Source organism: Neomonachus schauinslandi, chromosome 16 (assembly GCF_002201575.2).
Source record: "Neomonachus schauinslandi chromosome 16, ASM220157v2, whole genome shotgun sequence".
NCBI classification, from domain to species: Eukaryota; Metazoa; Chordata; class Mammalia; order Carnivora; family Phocidae; genus Neomonachus; species Neomonachus schauinslandi.
Window position 1 is genome coordinate 47,680,627 of NC_058418.1, and position 17,473 is coordinate 47,698,099.

General features: G+C 40.9%; 1 protein-coding gene and 1 non-coding gene across 2 annotated transcripts in view; both read right to left on the minus strand.

The window, feature by feature from the left end:
• Positions 1–17,473, minus strand: part of CFDP1 (craniofacial development protein 1) — a 124,188-nt gene that overhangs the window by 34,132 nt on the left and 72,583 nt on the right. The gene's annotated exons all lie outside the window — the stretch shown is intronic.
• Positions 11,530–11,602, minus strand: TRNAE-CUC. The gene has a single exon. It is a non-coding gene; the product is annotated as a tRNA-Glu (tRNA).

Sequence of the window (17,473 nt, forward strand, 5' to 3'; positions counted from 1 at the left end):
AAATTCACAGTGGGCACTCTGGTGAACCCTTCCATTCTAAGGATTTTTGCTTTTCTTCTGTTTGGGAAATTTTTTTTATTTCTTTGGGTGTGTTTCCCTCCATTTTCTCTTCTCTCAGAACTCACTGGATAAACCCTGGAACTTCTGAAATGACCCATTATTGTATTCGCTATTCTGTCACTCTATCTCTTTTTGTTATTTTATATTCTAGGAGAATTCTTTCGCTCTTTCTTCTTGTTCTCTAATTTGCTTTAGTTGTACCCATTATACTATGCAGCCCCTTTAAGAAGGTTCTAGCTAAACAACCATGATTTATTTCCAAGATCTAGGAAATAAACTTCATTCTTTCCCACAATAGCTTGTTCTTGTTTCATGAATGCAATATTCTTTTTTTATCCTTTTCAGGGTATAAGCACACTTTCCTTAAAGTCTCCTTCTTTATGCGGTGCCTGAGTGGCTCAGTCAGTTAAGCATCTGATTCTTGGTTTCAGCTCAGGTCATGATCTCAGGGTCGTGAGATTGAGCCCTGAGTCAGGCTGTGCGCTCAGCGCAGAGTCTGCTTGAGATTTTCTGCCTCTCCCTCTCCAGCTGCCCTTCCCCTGCTCTCTCTTGAAAATAAATAATTTTTTTTAAAAAGTCTCCTTATTTATGCTCTATTTACTTGGATCTTCCCGTGTTAGCTTCTCAATTTCTTGAATTTGGAGCTTTTATGACTGATGTTGGTTTTCGTCTGATGTTTGGTGACTCTGAGCTATGCACTTGCTCTGATGTTTCAGATCCCCAGTATATAAATCTATTCACCAGAACCCATATCCAGTAATCACAGGGAGGGATGGGACACACGGGGCTTTAAGACTGATTTCTAGGGGCGCCTGGGTGGCTCAGTCATTAGGTGTCTGCCTTCGGCTCAGGTCATAATCCTGCGGTCCTGGGATCCAGCCCTGCATCAGACTCCCTGCTCAGTGGGGAGCCTGCTTCTCCTTCTCCCTTTGCCTGCTGCCCCCCCGCTTGTGCTCTCACTCTGTCAAATAAATAAATAAAATCTTTTCAAAAAAAAAAAAAGACTGACTTCTACTTTAATATGATTCCATCTGCCTTCTATCCTTCAGGAATTCCTCAAATTTCTAGACTAATCAGGACATTCTTTTTTTCACCACTGGTAAAGACATATCTTTCTGATATATTTAGGGATTTGGGGCACATGTGTGGTGGCATGTGTTCAATTTACCATCTTAAGACACTTCAGCAGTGGCCATATAGCACTCACCAGGTAGAGAGGGTTCTAAATATGAGCCACGAATACCAAACACCTGACAGATGCATGTCTTATAGTAGAATACAAGATTCCTTCCCAGTCTCAAAATGGGCATATATATGAGGTGTCTTTAAGATGATGGATCCCAGGGCGCCTGGGTGGCTCAGTCGTTAAGCATCTGCCTTCGGCTCAGGTCATGATCTCAGGGTCCTGGGCTCGAGCCCCACATCAGGCTCCCTGCTCTGCGGGAAGCCTGCTTCTCCTTCTCCCACTCCCCCTGCCTGTGTTCCTGCTCTCTCTCTCTGTCAAATAAATAATATCTTCAAAAAAAAAAAAAGATGATGGATCCCTTTTTTTTTTTTCCTTTGCTTGCCAAACTAAGCCTCCTTTTACTTTTTATGATTTTCCAGGTATTGGTTTTGAGATGTCTCGATAGACAAACTCGGGGCACCTGGGTGGCTCACTCGTTAAGCGTCTGCCTTTGGCTCAGGTCATGATTCCAGGGTCCTGGGATCGAGCCCCGCATGGGGCTCCCTGCTCCACGGGAAGCCTGCTTCTCCCTGTCCCTCTCCCCCTGCTTGTGTTCCCTCTCTCGCTGTGTCTCTGTCAAATAAATAAATAAAATCTTTGAAAAAAAAATAGACAAACTCTTCTGGTTAATGAAATAGTAATTGTAAGTTAATAAACGTTTTCTTTTTTCCTTCTATTTTTTAAATAAACATTTTCTAAACCAAATGTAACACCAGCTTTAGGAGTATGGCTGTCATGAATCATTTCACCAGTATCTAATCAACTGATTAAATCATATTTCTAGAACTGCAAAGCCGAGAAATGACCCTGGGACAGAGGTATCCACAACAACCCTGGGGCCCCCAGGGGCTCCCTTTGAATCATGGAACATCACCAACAACCAATTACTAAAAGAAAAATTAATCTGGGAGAAGAAATAATTTCTAAGACTTGTCCAAGATAATCTGATTTAAAGGAGACTATTTCTCTCTAGTAAGCTGAAGAGAGGATATGCCTCCTGTAATAAATGCCAGGTTAATAATGTTTACTTACAGAAGTTAAAATATCTCTTTCCTGCACTGAAATATTCACATAAAACTCAAATACCTATCTGGCTCAATTCAAAGCTGTTTCTTATCAGAGTAATGGGGGGGGAATTCTTCAATAAAATGTCATTGCCTTGGGGTAAACGCAACATAACAAATAGATCAGTTTTATTACAGTTCTGCAATAAGAAGAAAATATTTTTTAAATGAGATTCCTGCCTGCAAGTGAAGTTAATGCTGAAATAAAAAAATGAAGAGAAGCCAGTCGATAGGCTCCGCGCTTTCTCTGCCACTCGGGTTCTTTAATCCCCAACTGTTTCTCATTTGCTAAGTAAGAAAGAGTTAACTCATAAATTAGAGGAATGTTGTTTCAGCTCCACAGAAAGCTTTTAAGAAGAGGGTCAACGCCAAGACTAGATTCTTCATTAACTCATTAACAAGACAGGTCACCGTGGCCTCAGGGTTCATTTATCAGCAGGAAAACCTCAGCTGGTAATGGCTGGTTGTTTCCTGCACATCTCAAAATTCAGAATGGAGAAGCAGACTCCATTGTGAGTCAGCTTCCTGGCTTGGAAGGAAAGAAAATACTTTCCTGATGACTATTCTTTTCTCAGGCTGCTGTGACACTTGGCCCAAAGGCCCAATGGGCAAACATGGGGCTTCTACTCATGGACACGTTCTAATGCTTTTTGTTCCTAGTTAATTATGGTCTAATGATGTTGTGTGTAACCTCACTGGGTTTTACTGACAAGGCACTCCTTTTTAAATGAATTTTTATGTAAATGTTAATAGCTGTAAGTGAGGCAAGTTTCAGCAGTGATTGCCCATTGGCCTGCATCACGTACCAGCAGCTACCACTCCCCTTGACAGCTCCTGTTCTTGACTGTGACCTACTGTTCATAGTCCAAATGGATTCAAAGCCATCAATAACCCTATGGAAATCCAACTGGTTTTGCTATAATGTTCAGAAAGGCTTTATATTGTAGTGTTGAGCCTGGCATCTACCTTGAGGAACACCACGAAAGATCATGCAATCATTACACTGTCAAAAGACTGGCAATTTCTCTTCAAAATAAGCAACTGGCTGGATTAGCAGAGAGCTTAAAGCCAAACTCCAAAGTAAAACCTCTCAGCTGGGGGGATTATAAGTCACGCTCCTGTCTATTTGGCATTGCTTTGGCAATTAAGCCCTGGGAAGGCTTTTTTGGTCTTACTGCAAATAGCAGGTTTCAGCAGGGTCTGAGGGAAAAAAGACCTGATGTCCCCCCTCCCTTCCCAGCCCTAAACCCGCAATGCTGACACAGCTTCCATGGTGCCAAGAAAAGGAAAGGCGGCCACAGCATTTCTGAGGAGGTAGAGAGGTTGTGTTTCCTTCCTACCTCTTGCTTTTGCAACCACTTCTAAGACTCCTTTTCGGTGCTCAATTTAGTTCTCTTCCCAAGCAGCCAGCTGAGGAGGCAGGATACTGCAAGTGGAAAGAGCTGGCTGCAGGAATCGAGAGGCCTAGTCTTTGGACCCTGCTCTGGTCCTTAGCCTCTCCATGTTCCTTTCCCGTGGTCTCTTTTACTTCTAAAACCCTAGTGGCATTTTCTTAATTCCGAGTACTTGTATAGCACACACTTTCCAACCTAAACACTTCAAATATGCACCTCAGGTGCCTGAGTATCACAGGCCACACCAAGGATGTTCCCAGTTTCTAGCACACTGCCATGACCAACTTGCGGAGGTGGCCATGCTAGGGGTTTTATAATCCTCTGTTGATATCACAGGTGACTTTTTACTGTAAGATAATAGAGACCAGGGGTACTTTCTAATTACTGTCGGGGAAAATCTCCGATATATTGCTTTGAAAAACTGCTACTCACAAGTCCATACTGGCACTTGTATTTTCGCGGGTACCCTCCCCCTACCTCCAGGAAGAACAAGTCAGTAGTACAACAAGCACTTATGAGTACAAAACTCTGCAGTCTCAGCTTCACAACAGCTTTGGCAAAAGAAGAGTGTTTTCTTTACCAGCTGACTCATTAACAGAAAGACCATAAAAATTTGTTTAATTAGAGTAAGAGGGGCAGGTAGTAAGGAGGTCATGCTGCTGGCTCATCACTTCCCATCCCCAGTGGATGCCAAAGCCAAATCCAGGTACAGTTCAGACTGACTCTTACACAGCAGCATGCCCGCTGTGAGCTGCACACAAAAGCAGGATAGGAATCCTTTCTCTAGGCTCTTACTTGGGAGGAAAAAAAAAACATTTTGAGGTTAGTGGCTGGGTTAAGAGTCAGGAACCTTCATCTTGCCTTTGTGAGAACCCTTAGCTCAGTAATTCTCAATCTTGGGCGATTTTGTCCCCAGGAACATTCGGCAACATTTGGAGGCATTTTTGGTTGTCCCAACTTGGAGAAGAAAGAGGTATGATGGGCACCTAGTGGACACAAGCTAGGGAGCTGCCAAATATCCTGTAATGCACAGGACAGCTCTCCATGAGAAAGAACGATCCAGCCCAAATGTCAGGGGTGTGGAGGTTGAGAAGCCCTGCCCTTGGTGAAATGGCAGCCCGTGTCCAATGGCACAAGTCTGCAGAGCTGCTAAAATGAGCACAGCAGTCTCCTTGATTTAGCACTCTCAGCTCCTTGGAAGAAAACCAGATTTAAGGTCAGATCCATCAGTGAACATGCTCCCTGAGTGCCAACTTCTGGTTGTTCTTGGGGACGATGGAGATGAGCCTGGTTCTTGGGAAAATGGAAAAAAAAAACCTCTGGGCTAAATGTAAAGATTCTATTGCATGACAGTAAGCATTTCTAAATACCATCAACAAAAACCCTTTCACATTTCAGCTGGTTAGAGAACAAAATGCTGGTGCTGGTGGCACGAGACAGGCAGTTTTCTCTGCTCGCACATGTTCTCTCTCTGATTTAATGGCAGCTCCTTTGTTGAGGACTCCACTGCTGAGCAGCCCTCCAGTGGCCTGGGAAAAGCCTGGCTATGACTCCCTCACATTAATGTGCTGACTCTGTTTTTCTCCAGCAAAAAAGGTGCTGGTCCACACCGTGGTGATGAGAAACAATCGCTAATGGAATTGTTCCAAGATGGGAAGGAATTTGAGAGAAAATATATGTCCATGAGAAAACAGCTGGGGCAATTCCCACAGTCTTAAGGGGAGCATGAGGCCCCAGAGCACGTGAGGGCAGCCTGGGAAGGATTTCATGACCTCATCACTAGCCCAACTATTTTAAAAACTTCTAAATAGAAACCAAGCACTAAGCTTTGGAACTACCTTAGCTAATAAACTAAGTAGAAAGAACCCTCAAAGGTGGCCTGATGATCAATCTCCTAATATTGACTAAACCTATTCTTTCGCCATACCACTGTAAATCAATCAATGCAAGATCAGCTCATGCAAGGTTGATTTCCTAAGGAGGCAAAAGGAAAGGGAATAATTCAGCTGACGACTGGACAGCTGAGTAGACTGGGTAATGAGTATGCAACATTTTTTTTTTTTTAAAGATTTTATTTATTTATTTGACAGAGAGTTAGCGAGAGCAGGAACACAAGCAGGGGGAGTGGGAGAGGGAGAAGCAGGCTTCCCGCCGAGCAGGGAGCCCGATGCGGGGCTCGATCCCAGGACCCTGGGATCATGACCTGAGCCGAAGGCAGACGCTTAACTACTGAGCCACCCAGGTGCCCCGAGTATGCAACATTTTTATGCAGAATTTTAAAAAGGCATCTGTTTAATTATGAGGACATTTTAAGAATCTCTAGTACGAAACAGTTGCCCCCTTATCCCCAAATTAAAGCAGCATGAATAATTTTAGAGCTCCTATTTGGTGCAATTATGGTAAGACAATGGGCTTTAATAGACCACAGTTATTTAAAACCCAATGGATCAACTGCGTGGCTGCTGGATGCAACTAACCAACCTCTAGCAGTAGTGCACAAACTCTGAAGCCAATGAAAAGCCTGCCCTGTCAGCACATACAAAGCTCTGGGGGCCTATACATATTTTTTTCATTGCTATACACAAACATAAAAAGGAATCAGGGTGATGACTGTACAACAATATGAATGTACTAAATATCACTGAATATATGCTTTAAATTAATTTTGTTTTGTGAATTTCACCTCAGTAAGAAAACGAAGATATCAGGAGTTCAATCAGTTTAATTGCTTTAGAAAAAAAAAAGCACCTCAGTGGCTCAAGTCGGTTAACGTCTGCCTTTGGCTCAGTCTGCCTTCAGCTCAGATCATGATCTCAGGGTTCTAGGAATGAGCCCCCCATTAGGCTCCCTGCTCAGCAGGGGGTCTGCTTCTCCCTCTCCCTCTGCCTCCTCCCAGCCCTGCTCATGCTCATGCTTTCTCACTCTCTCTCTCAAATAAATAAATAAATAAATAAAATCTTTTAAAAAAAGTTAAAAAAAAACCAAAATCATGAGAAGTAGGACTATTTGACAAGTATCTATAAAATAATGGTACAATTCATGACCAAACAACTCTATTATAACAGCTCATGTTCAGATGTTTTATAGAAGTGTATTCACAGGACGCCTGGGTGGCTCAGTCCATTACGTGTCTGCCTTTGGCTGAGGTTGTGATCCCAGGGTCCCAGGATCCCTGCTCAGTGGGGAGTCTCCTTCCCCTCTGCCTCCTCCCCCCACCACCTGTGCTCTTTCTCTCTCAAATAAATAAAATTTTTTTAAAAAGTGTATTCACGTAAGGGAAAAAAAAAAAGGAAAGCTGAATGAAAGACTACTCAAAATAAATTTTTAGAATAATCACCTTCAAGAACAACCCAAAAGCAATACCTTTTAGGTAAAATGTCCCCAGAACATGTGAGAGAATGTGGTGAACAGGTGTTTAAGATCATTTGTTTTCGGGGCGCCTGAGTGGCTCAGATGGTTAAGTGTCTGCCTTCGGCTCAGGTCATGATCCCAGGGTCCTGGGATCAAGTCCTGCATCGGGCTCCCTGCTCAGCGGGGAGCTTGCTTCTCCCTCTGCTTCTCTCTCTCTCTGTGTCTCTTATGAATAAATGAATAAAATCTTTAAAAAAAAAAAAGATCATTTGTTTTCTTGTCATGATTGGTTTGAGGTAGACCAATGTGGAAGCTGGAATAAAAGGAATTAACTGAGTGAACCTTAAGATCTTGAAAAATGTTGATCTTTCTTTCCTCTTTAAATACTTTTAAATGAATTAATTAGCTAACCAATTAATTTAGAGAGCCACCCGAACAGGGAAAGGGGCAGAGGGCGAGGGAGAGAGAGAATCTCAAGCAGACTCTGTGCTGGGGACAGAGCCTGATGCAGGGCTCGATCTCATGACCCTGAGCTGAGATCATGACCTGAAATCAAGAGTCGGACGCTTAACTGACTGAGCTACCCAAGTGCCCCAAGAAATGTTGATCTAAGACACGTGTCATTTGGTCCTAAATTCGTCCCAGTTGCCACAAGGCCTGCCTGGTCTGGCCTGTATTCTCAGGCTGCACTAGGGAACAATCAAGGTCTTCTTTAGATGAAGGCTGGAAGCTTCCACATCTCTAACCAAGGAGAAATCTGCATGTCCATTAAGAGAAAATAAAAGAACTGGATGGTAGTGTGAACAGCATGAAGTGATGGTTCAAATGTAACTGTTCAGTTCAAATACACTGCCCATGAGGACTCACCTTGCTTACATTCTGTGGGGCACATACCGTGCTTACTCGTCTAGTGTGAACAGAAAGGAGGTGAGATTATGTCCTAGATTCCCACATAAAAGCTTCTGGTGAAATGTAAATGAAATAGGCCAAGGACCAGGAATGTTAATTTGCGGGGCGCCTGGGTGGCTCAGTCGTTAAGCGTCTGCTTTCGGCTCAGGTCATGATCCCGGGTGCTGGGATCGAGCCCCGCATCGGGCTCCTCGCTCAGCGGGAAGCCTGCTTCTCCCTCTCCCACTCCCCCTGCTTGTGTTCCCTCTCTCACTGTGTCTCTCTCTGTCAAATACATAAATAAATAAATCTTAAAAAAAAAAAAAAAAGGAATGTTAATTTGCCAAAGTTCTTTGAGAGTAATTGTTCTACTGCACATAGTACCAGAAGGACAGGTAGAGTGAAAGAAGCAAGAATAAACTACTGAGTTTCGAGATATTCTACACCAGGCATACTTTGATTTTCCAAAATAACTCTAAAAATTTCTACTCAGAAAAAAAAAACAAAAGTCAACACCCCCTGCAAAAAAGATTAGTATGCCATCCAAAATCTGGCAGTATTTTGCTGCCTAACAAAGATTTGGAAATCCAGTCAGTCATCAGGACTTCCCCACCCTGCCCCTGAAAAGTGATTTTGCTTTCCTTGGGAAAATGAAGGCATTCTCATCTATCCTCCCCACAAAACAGCAAGTAAGCAAGTAGATGATGCCACAACACACTCTGCAAGCTCAAGCTCAGTAACTAGAATCAGTGTTCCGTTTTTTTGTTTTTTTAAAAGATTTTATTTATTTATTTGACAGAGACATAGCGAGAGAGGGAACATAGGCAGGGGGAGTGGGAGAGGGAGAAGCAGGCTTCCCGCTGAGCAGGGAGCCCGATGCAGGGCTTGATCCCAAGACCCTGGGATCATGACCCCAGCTGAAGGCAGACGCCCAACCGTCTGAGCCACCCAGGTGCCCCTAAAAATATCTTAAAAAAAAAAAATCAAGACTGAGAAACTGTCAGATTAGAGGGGTCTATGGCGACCTGACAACTAACTGCAAGGTAGAATCCTAGTTTGGATCCTGAACACAAAAAGGACATTAGTAAGAAAACTGGTGAACTATGAATATAGTTAACAGCACTGCAGCAATGTTAATTTCTTAGTTTTGATAAATGTACCAGGATTATGTAAGACGTTTTAACACTAGAGGAAGTTGGATGAAGGGCTCATGGGAGCTCTTTGTACTATCTTTACAACTTTTCAGTAAATCCAAAATTATTTCAAAATAAATTTAAAAGTAAGAACAAAAATAAATAAATTTAAGCCCAAAGCCTAAAATTTCTTGGCCTCTGCATTGATGGTCATTGTCTTGTCTTGAATGGGAAAGAAATGTTGATTTAACATGAAAAACTGGAAAACCCCAGTAAACTGCAAGTTGTTTTTTTCTTTTTGGTTTACCTTAAACCAAACTAATGAGGTAGTAATTTATTGCAAGCTTTTTTTTGAAAGAGACATATTTGTGCATCATAAAATGCACTCTATTTTATTTTATTTTTTTTTTACAAAATTTTTTTTTTTTTTAAGATTTTATTTATTTATTTGAGACAGAGAGAATGAGAGACAGAGAGCATGAGAGGGAGGAGGGTCAGAGGGAGAAGCAGACTCCCTGCCAAGCAGGGAGCCCGATGCGGGACTCGATCCCGGGACTCCAGGATCATGACCTGAGCCGAAGGCAGTCGCTTAACCAACTGAGCCACCCAGGCGCCCCAAAATGCACTCTATTTTAAACTGCACATTATTAGTATAGTCAAAAGCTGTATAACCATCACTAGAACATTTCCATTTTTTTGGTCTTCCTCTTGCCGAAAAAAAAAAACCCCTGTAACCATTAGCAGCCAGCTGCCCCCATTCCTTACCTTCTCCAGCCCCTGACAACTACTAATCTACTTTCTCTGTATGGATTTGCTTACTCTGGATATTCCATGTAAGTGGAATCATAATATATGTGGCCTTCTGGCTTCTTTCACTTAGCGTAAGGTTTCTGAGGTTTATCTATGTTATAGCATGAAATCAGTACCTCATTTTTTGTGGCCAGATAATATTCCATCATATGGATTTTATACCACAGTTTATTTATCCATTCACCAGCTGATAGACATCTGGATTGCTCCCACCGTCTGGCTATTATGAATGATGCTACAATGAACATTGTTTGTGTGGACAAGAGATATCTACTTGTCCCAGTACTGTCTGTTGGAAAGATGACACTACACCATCTCCATTTAATTGTCTTGGCATCATGGTCAAAAATTAACTGACCAGGGGCACCTGGGTGGCTCAGTTGGTTAAGTGTCTGCCTTCAGCTCAAGTCATGATCTCAGGGTCCTGGGATCGAGCCCCACATCGAGCTCTCTGCTCAGCGGGAAGCCTGCTTCTCCCTCTCCCTCTGCTCACTGCTCCCCCTGCTTGTGCTCTTTCTATCAAATAAATAAATAAAATCTTAAAAAAAAAATTAACTGACCATAGGGGTGCCTGGGTGGCTCAGTCAGTTGAGCATCAGATTCTTGGTTTTGGCTCAGGTTATGACGTCAGGGTTGTGAGAACGAGCCCTACATCAGGCTCCATGCTCAGCAGGGGGTCTGCTTGAGATTCTCTCTCCCTCTCCCTTTGTTCCACACCCCACTCACGTTCTCTCAAATAAATCATCTTTTTAAAAAAATTTAGAAAAAATTAACTGACCATAGATGTGAGGGTATACAGTAGCCCCCCATCCTTGAAACCAAGGATAGTATAGAACCCCATATATGTTATGTTTTTGCTTATACATGTATACCTATGATAAAGTTTAATTTATAAATTAGGCACAGTAAGAGATAACAATAACTAATAACAGTCATATGAGTGTGGTGTCTCTCTCAAAATACCTTATTGTACTGTATTTATTTACTCTTCTTGTGATGATGTGAGATGATAAAAGGCCTACATGATGGGAGGAAGTGAGGTGAATGATACAGACACTGTGATCCAGCGCTCGACTACCACTGACCTTCTGACCGTACATCAGGAGGATCATCTACTTCCGGACCATAAGTGACCACAGGTAACTGAAACCCCGGAAAACGAAACCACGAATAAGGAGGGACTCCCATATTTCTGAACTCTCAATTCAACTCCATGACTCTGGATGTGTTTTCTTATGCTGTACCACACTGTCTTCATTCTTGTAGCTTTGTAGTAAGTTCTGAAGTCCAAAAATGTGAATCCTCCAACTTTGTTCTTTTTCAAAATGGTTTTGGCTATTCTGAGTCCCTTAAGTTTCCATATGATTTTATTTTATTAAAGATTTTATTTATTTATTTGTCAGAGAGAGAGAGAGAACACAAGCAGAGGGAGCGGCAGGCAGAGGGAGAAGCAGGCTTCCCGCTGAGCAGGGAGGCCAATGCGGGACTCGATCCCAGGACCCTGGGATCATGACCTGAGCCGAAGGCAGATGCTTAAATGACTGAGCCACCCAGGCATCCCTGATTTTATTTTATTTTTTAAGTATGTATGTATGTAATCTCTATACCCAACGTGGGGCTCAAACTCACAACCCTGAGATCGAGAGTCGCACGCTCTTCCAACTGAGCCAGCCAGGCACCCCTCTATATGATGTTAGAATTAGCTTATCAATTTCTATAAAGAAGCCACCTGGGATTCTAATAGGAACCACATTGAATCTGTACATCAATTTTGGGAGTACTACCATTTAACCATATTAAGTCTTCCAACCCATGAACGTGGATGTCTTTCCATCTATTTAGATTTCTAGTCTCTTTCGCAGTATTTTGGAGATTTCAATGTACAGGTCTTAAAGATTTTCTATTAAATTTATTCCCAGTATATTATTCTTAACACTTTTAAAGTAAAATTATCTTAATTTCATCTTTGGATTGTTCATTACTACTTTATCAAAATATAATTGATTTTTGTATAATTGATGTGGAGAAAAAGGCAAAAGAAATGTAGAAAAAAATTAAATTTCCTTACAACTTCCAGCCCACTGATAAGTTCTTGAGACAGGCAGGGTGACCTTCCTCCAGAAGCTTAACTGCCTCAATGTTAATACTTTACTGGAGGTGAAAAGCAACCTTAGCTTGATATTAGCCCGACCTCCAGGATGCTGTAAGTCTTATTTAACATCTAAAAATCCCTTTGGAAACTTCCTTTATCTCTCCCCCCACCACCCCAAGATATATGTAAGCCATCATCCTTCAAACATATGGCCCAGTGATATCCGTCTGAAAGGTCTCATGAACCAGTCTTAACAGCAGCTAGCTCCTCCTCAAGGTCCTGAAAGCCTTGCTTCCAAATTCCTTAGAGACTTACGCTCTAACTGCCTCACAACTTAAAAGTATATAATCAGTCACTCTGCACAATCCCAGCACAGCTCTTTCTGTCCACAGGGCCTGTCCCTGTGCTTTAATAAAACCATCTTTTTTGCACTGAAAACATCTCAAGAATTCTTTCTTGACCATTCGCTGCTGGACCCCAACATTCCACATCATAATGATCTTGTATCCTGCCTTGCGGAACTTGTTTATTAATTCTCATAGTTTTTTGGAGGATTGCTTAGACATTTCTATATGTAAGATCATGTCATCTGTGAATATAGTTTAACTTCTCCCTTTCCAATTTGGATGCCTGTTATTTCGTTTTCTTGTGTAATTGCTGTGACTAAAACCTCTAGCACAATGCTGAACAGAAAGGCATGAGCGGACATCCTTGCCTGGTTCCTATCTTGGGAAAGCATCCACATGTTTCATGATTAAGTAAGATGCTAGTTGTGAGTTGGTTTTTCATAAAGTGACCTTTATCAGTTTGAGGAAGTTCTCTTCTATTCCTAGTATGTTGAGAGTACTTCATTCCTTTTTTTTTTAAACAACTGAATAATATTCTACTTCCAGTGTATGGATGTGGCAGAATGAGAAATATATTTGGTCTGTCCTCAGTTCCTGGGACAGAGCTCTTAAAACCCTGAATTTCCTGCACATAAGAGTGTCTTTTGTTCTTCATACTAAGAGCCCCTTTCGATCACACAGGGAGTTTAATGCTAATGAGGTGACTTAAGGTGGAGCCCCTAGATAGAGCCTCAGGATGGAGCCCGGCACTAGAAAGACCAAATGATTACAGTGTTGAAACGTTTAGTCCACACACTGACCTCAGGAAAGGGGAATGGGAGCTGAGATTAGGCTCTATAAAAACCTGAAAGTGAGATGTGATGCATTTCTAGGTTAGTAAACACATCCAGGTGCTGGGAGGGTGGGGTTCCTGGAGATAGCCTGAAGCTCTGTATGCACACTCCCCAACACCTATGCATATCTTCCATCTGGCTGTTCGGGAATTGTATCCCTTATAATAAACTGGTAAACTTAACGAAAAGTGCCTTCCTGAGTTCTGTGACCATTCTAGCCAATTATAAAATCTTAGGAGGGGACTGTGATTGTAATTTACAGATAACTGGTCAAAAGTATGGATGGCCCAGGACTTGTGACTGGTGTCTCAAGTGAGGTAGTCTTGTGGGACTAAGCCCTTGTAGACTTACTAATGCTGTATATGCTAACTCCAAGTAGTTAGTATCAGAATTGGAATGTTGAACCCCCCAGTTGGTGTCTGGAGAATCAGAGAAATGGCTATGGGTATTGGAAAACCCTCCAGAATAAATGGACATTTTGTTTATCCGTTCTTCAGTTGACAGACATTGGGTTGTTTCTAGTTTTTGACTACTATGAATAATGTTGTTATGAACATTTGTGTAAAAGTCTTTGTGAGGACATATGTTTTCATTTTTCTTAGGTATTTACCTAGGAGTAGAATTTTTGGATCATATGGTAAATCTGTGTTTAACTATTTGAGGAACTGCCAAATTTTTTCTAAAGCAGTTACACTATTTTACACCCTACCAGCAATTTTTCTATGCCCTCATCAACACTTGCTATTTCCATCTTTTTATTTTATTTTTTTAAGTAGGCTCCACGCCAAGCATGGAGCCCAATGTGGGGCGTAAACCCATGACATTGAGATCCAGACCTGAGCTGAGATCAAGAGTTGGGTGCTTAACCAAGTGAGCTACCCAGGCGCCCCACCATCTTTTTATTATAGTCATCCTAGTGGGTGTAAACTGGTACCTGACTGTGGTTTGATTTGCATTTCCCTAATGAATAATTATTTATTGCAACCTCTCTTTTTTAAAGATTTTATTTATTTATTTGACAGAGACACAGCTAGAGAGGGAACACAAGCAGGGGGAATAGGAGAGGGAGAAGCAGGCTCCCCACAGAGCAGGTAGCCCGATGCAGGGCTTGATCCCAGGACCCTGGGATCATGACCTGAGCCAAAGGCAGACGCTTAACGACTGAGCCACCCAGGCGCCCCAGGATAGCTTTAAATCACATTGAAATTCTGGCCAAAAACCACAAAAACACATTGGCATAAGATTATTCATTTCAGGACTCTTTATAATAACAAAAGACTAGAAACAACTCAAATGTTTTTTTTTTTTTTTTTAAAGATTTTATTTATTTATTCATAAGAGACAGAGAGAGAGAGGCAGAGGGAGAAGCAGGCTCCCCGCCGAGCAGGGAGCCCGATGCGGGACTCGATCCCAGGACCCTGGGATCATGACCTGAGCCGAAGGCAGACGCTTAACCATCTGAGCCACCCAGGCACCCAACAACTCAAATGTTTATCAAAGAAAACTGAGTAAACTCTGGTACACTTACACAATGAAATAGTTTGCATGTTAAAAGAAATGAATGAGGAAACTCTAAGTATTACTATCAAGTGATCTCTAGAATATAAACTAAGTAGAAAAAAGCAAGGCAGAGAAAACTATATATAGTATACCATTGTTAATCTAAGTCAGGGGAGATAAATATAACTTTTTTTTATTGGAAGGATAAATACTAAAAAGAGGTTACTTATGGTGTAAAGAGAGACTAGGTAGAGGGAACACAGAAGCTAAACTTATTTGAAAATGTTTTATTTTTTATTTTTTTTAAGATTTTATTTATTTTTTCATGAGAGAGAGAGGCAGAGGGAGAAGGAGGCTCCCAAGGAGCAGGGAGCCCGATGTGGGACTCGATCCCAGGACCCTGAGATCATGACCTGAGCCGAAGGCAGACGCTTAACCATCTGAGCCACCCAGGCGCCCAAAAATGTTTTTTTTTTTTTAATTTGAAAATGTTTTTATCAATTTTGTGTAAGTACAAAATAAAATTTAAGTAGAAACAACAAAAGCAATCCCTAAAAAGATAAAACCAATGAGGGCACCTGGGTGGCTCAGTCGGTTAAGCATCCGACTCTTGGTTTTGGCTCAAATCATGACCTCAGGTTTGTGAGATCAAGTCCCACGGACTCCATGCTCAGCGTCGGCTTGGGATGCTCTCTCCCTCTGCCCCTCCCCCCACTGAAAAAAATAAAACAAAACAAATAAACAATATGTATCTAGTTGGTGGCATTACTATAAAAAGAAATACTATTCCAAGAGACTTAGATTTTGACTCTACATTTCTACTGAAATATACCCTGAGGACAAAAAGAACTGCAAAAACAAACCAACCAACTTAATCCATTTGTACTAATCACACTCAGTGATGGTAGTGTTGGTACTGTCATTCTGAGACTTTCATTGTATATTGTGAAATAAAGCAAATGGGTATTTATGTGATATCCTATCATTCCTCTTGCTTGATCTCAGTTTAGGAAGGTAGAAGCTTCAGATGTAAGATAACTCAAGAGTCTTAAATTTGAGGAACCACCATACTGTTTTCCAGAATTGCTACATCACTGTACTGTACATCTGAAACTAATATAACACTGTACATTAATTATACCAGAATAAAAAGAGAAAGAGTCCTAAATTTGATCTGGAAGTAGCAGTATTGTCTTTAGAGTAAGGAAATCAAAAACAAAACAAAGTTCTTTGCTCTGTGTACTGAGAAGTCCTTGTGACAATGACCTCCTCAGTAGCAACTAGCAACTCCTTATCCCTAGTGTGTTGAAATAATGTTTCCCACCAAAAGGCCCCAGGACACCTACATTAGATAGCGGATACCAGGTCTGGGGCAGGACTTGTACTAAATGGGCCTGGGATATTCTGACATACCAGATAACATGGAAGCGAGGGTCACAATAAGAAACACTAATTGGCTACTACCGAAGCATGTTAGTGAACAACTCATTTTGAAAACAGGTAAATAAAAACAAAGAATCAAGCATTTATCTTATCTTTCCTATATGAACTGGGAACCAAACAGAGGTTTATACTTATGGAAGTATTACAGCTAATAAATTAAGAAGGAATGACAGAATTAGACTGTCAATGCTACAGACTGAATGCTCCTGTCTCCCCAAAATTCACGTTGAAATCTAACCAAAATGTGATGGTATCTGGAAGTGGGTCCTTTGGGCGGTGTATAGGATATGAGGGTGGAATCCTCATAAAGGGGATTAGTATGCTTAAAAAAGAAATCCTAGAAAACTCCCTTGCCCCTTCTGCCATGTAAGAACAGTAAAAGGCCAAGAACCAGAAAGCAGGCTCTCACCAGACATCGATCTTCAACCTGGGCTTTCTAGCCTCCAGAACTGTGAGAAATAAATTACTGTTGTTTATAAACCACCCAGTCTCCAGTAATCTATTACATCAGTTTGAAGAGATTAAGACAGTCACCATTTTGCAACCACAAATGGATCTAGGATCAATAGCTACTAACATCAAAAAAGAAAAAACTAGGAATTATGTCTCCTATATAGCACTCTGATACAGTTTTGAAAATAAAAATTATATATATAATTGGAACCTAATCAAATCTTTAGATACACATACCAACTTAGAGGAAACAGAGAGACCAAAGAAACGTATTAAATTCTATTATGGGGATGTAACCAGCAAAATCTAGGATGTGGGAAACTCTATAGGACAAACAACCTACTTTTTTCAACAAATATATTTCAAGTAAAAATAAAGGAGATGGAATGGAAATTTTAAGATTATAAAGGAACTAAGATATAACAACCAACTGCCAAGCCTGGGCCTTACTGAATCCCGATTCAAACAAACTCTAGAAAAATAACCAAACACAAGACAAGTCAGACAATTCAACAATGACTGGATATTTGGCAATATTATGAAAACAATTTTTTTTCAGGCGTGATATGGTAACTGTGCTTAAAGAAGAAATACATACTAAAATATAAATATTTATATAATATTATAATATTTATAGGTAAATATTTTTCCTTTAGAGATAAGTATTAAAATATTTATAAGCAAAATTATATACTGGGATTTGCTTCAAAATCAATCAATAAATAATAAATAATATGGTGGGGTAGACAGAAGTATAAATGAAATACGATTGGGCACTAATGTTTAATTATTGGTGGGCAAAAAAAGGAAAAAAATAAATGGACCATGATATTAGAGAAATAACAGTAATAAAAAAATTATTTATCAAAGTTTTTAAACT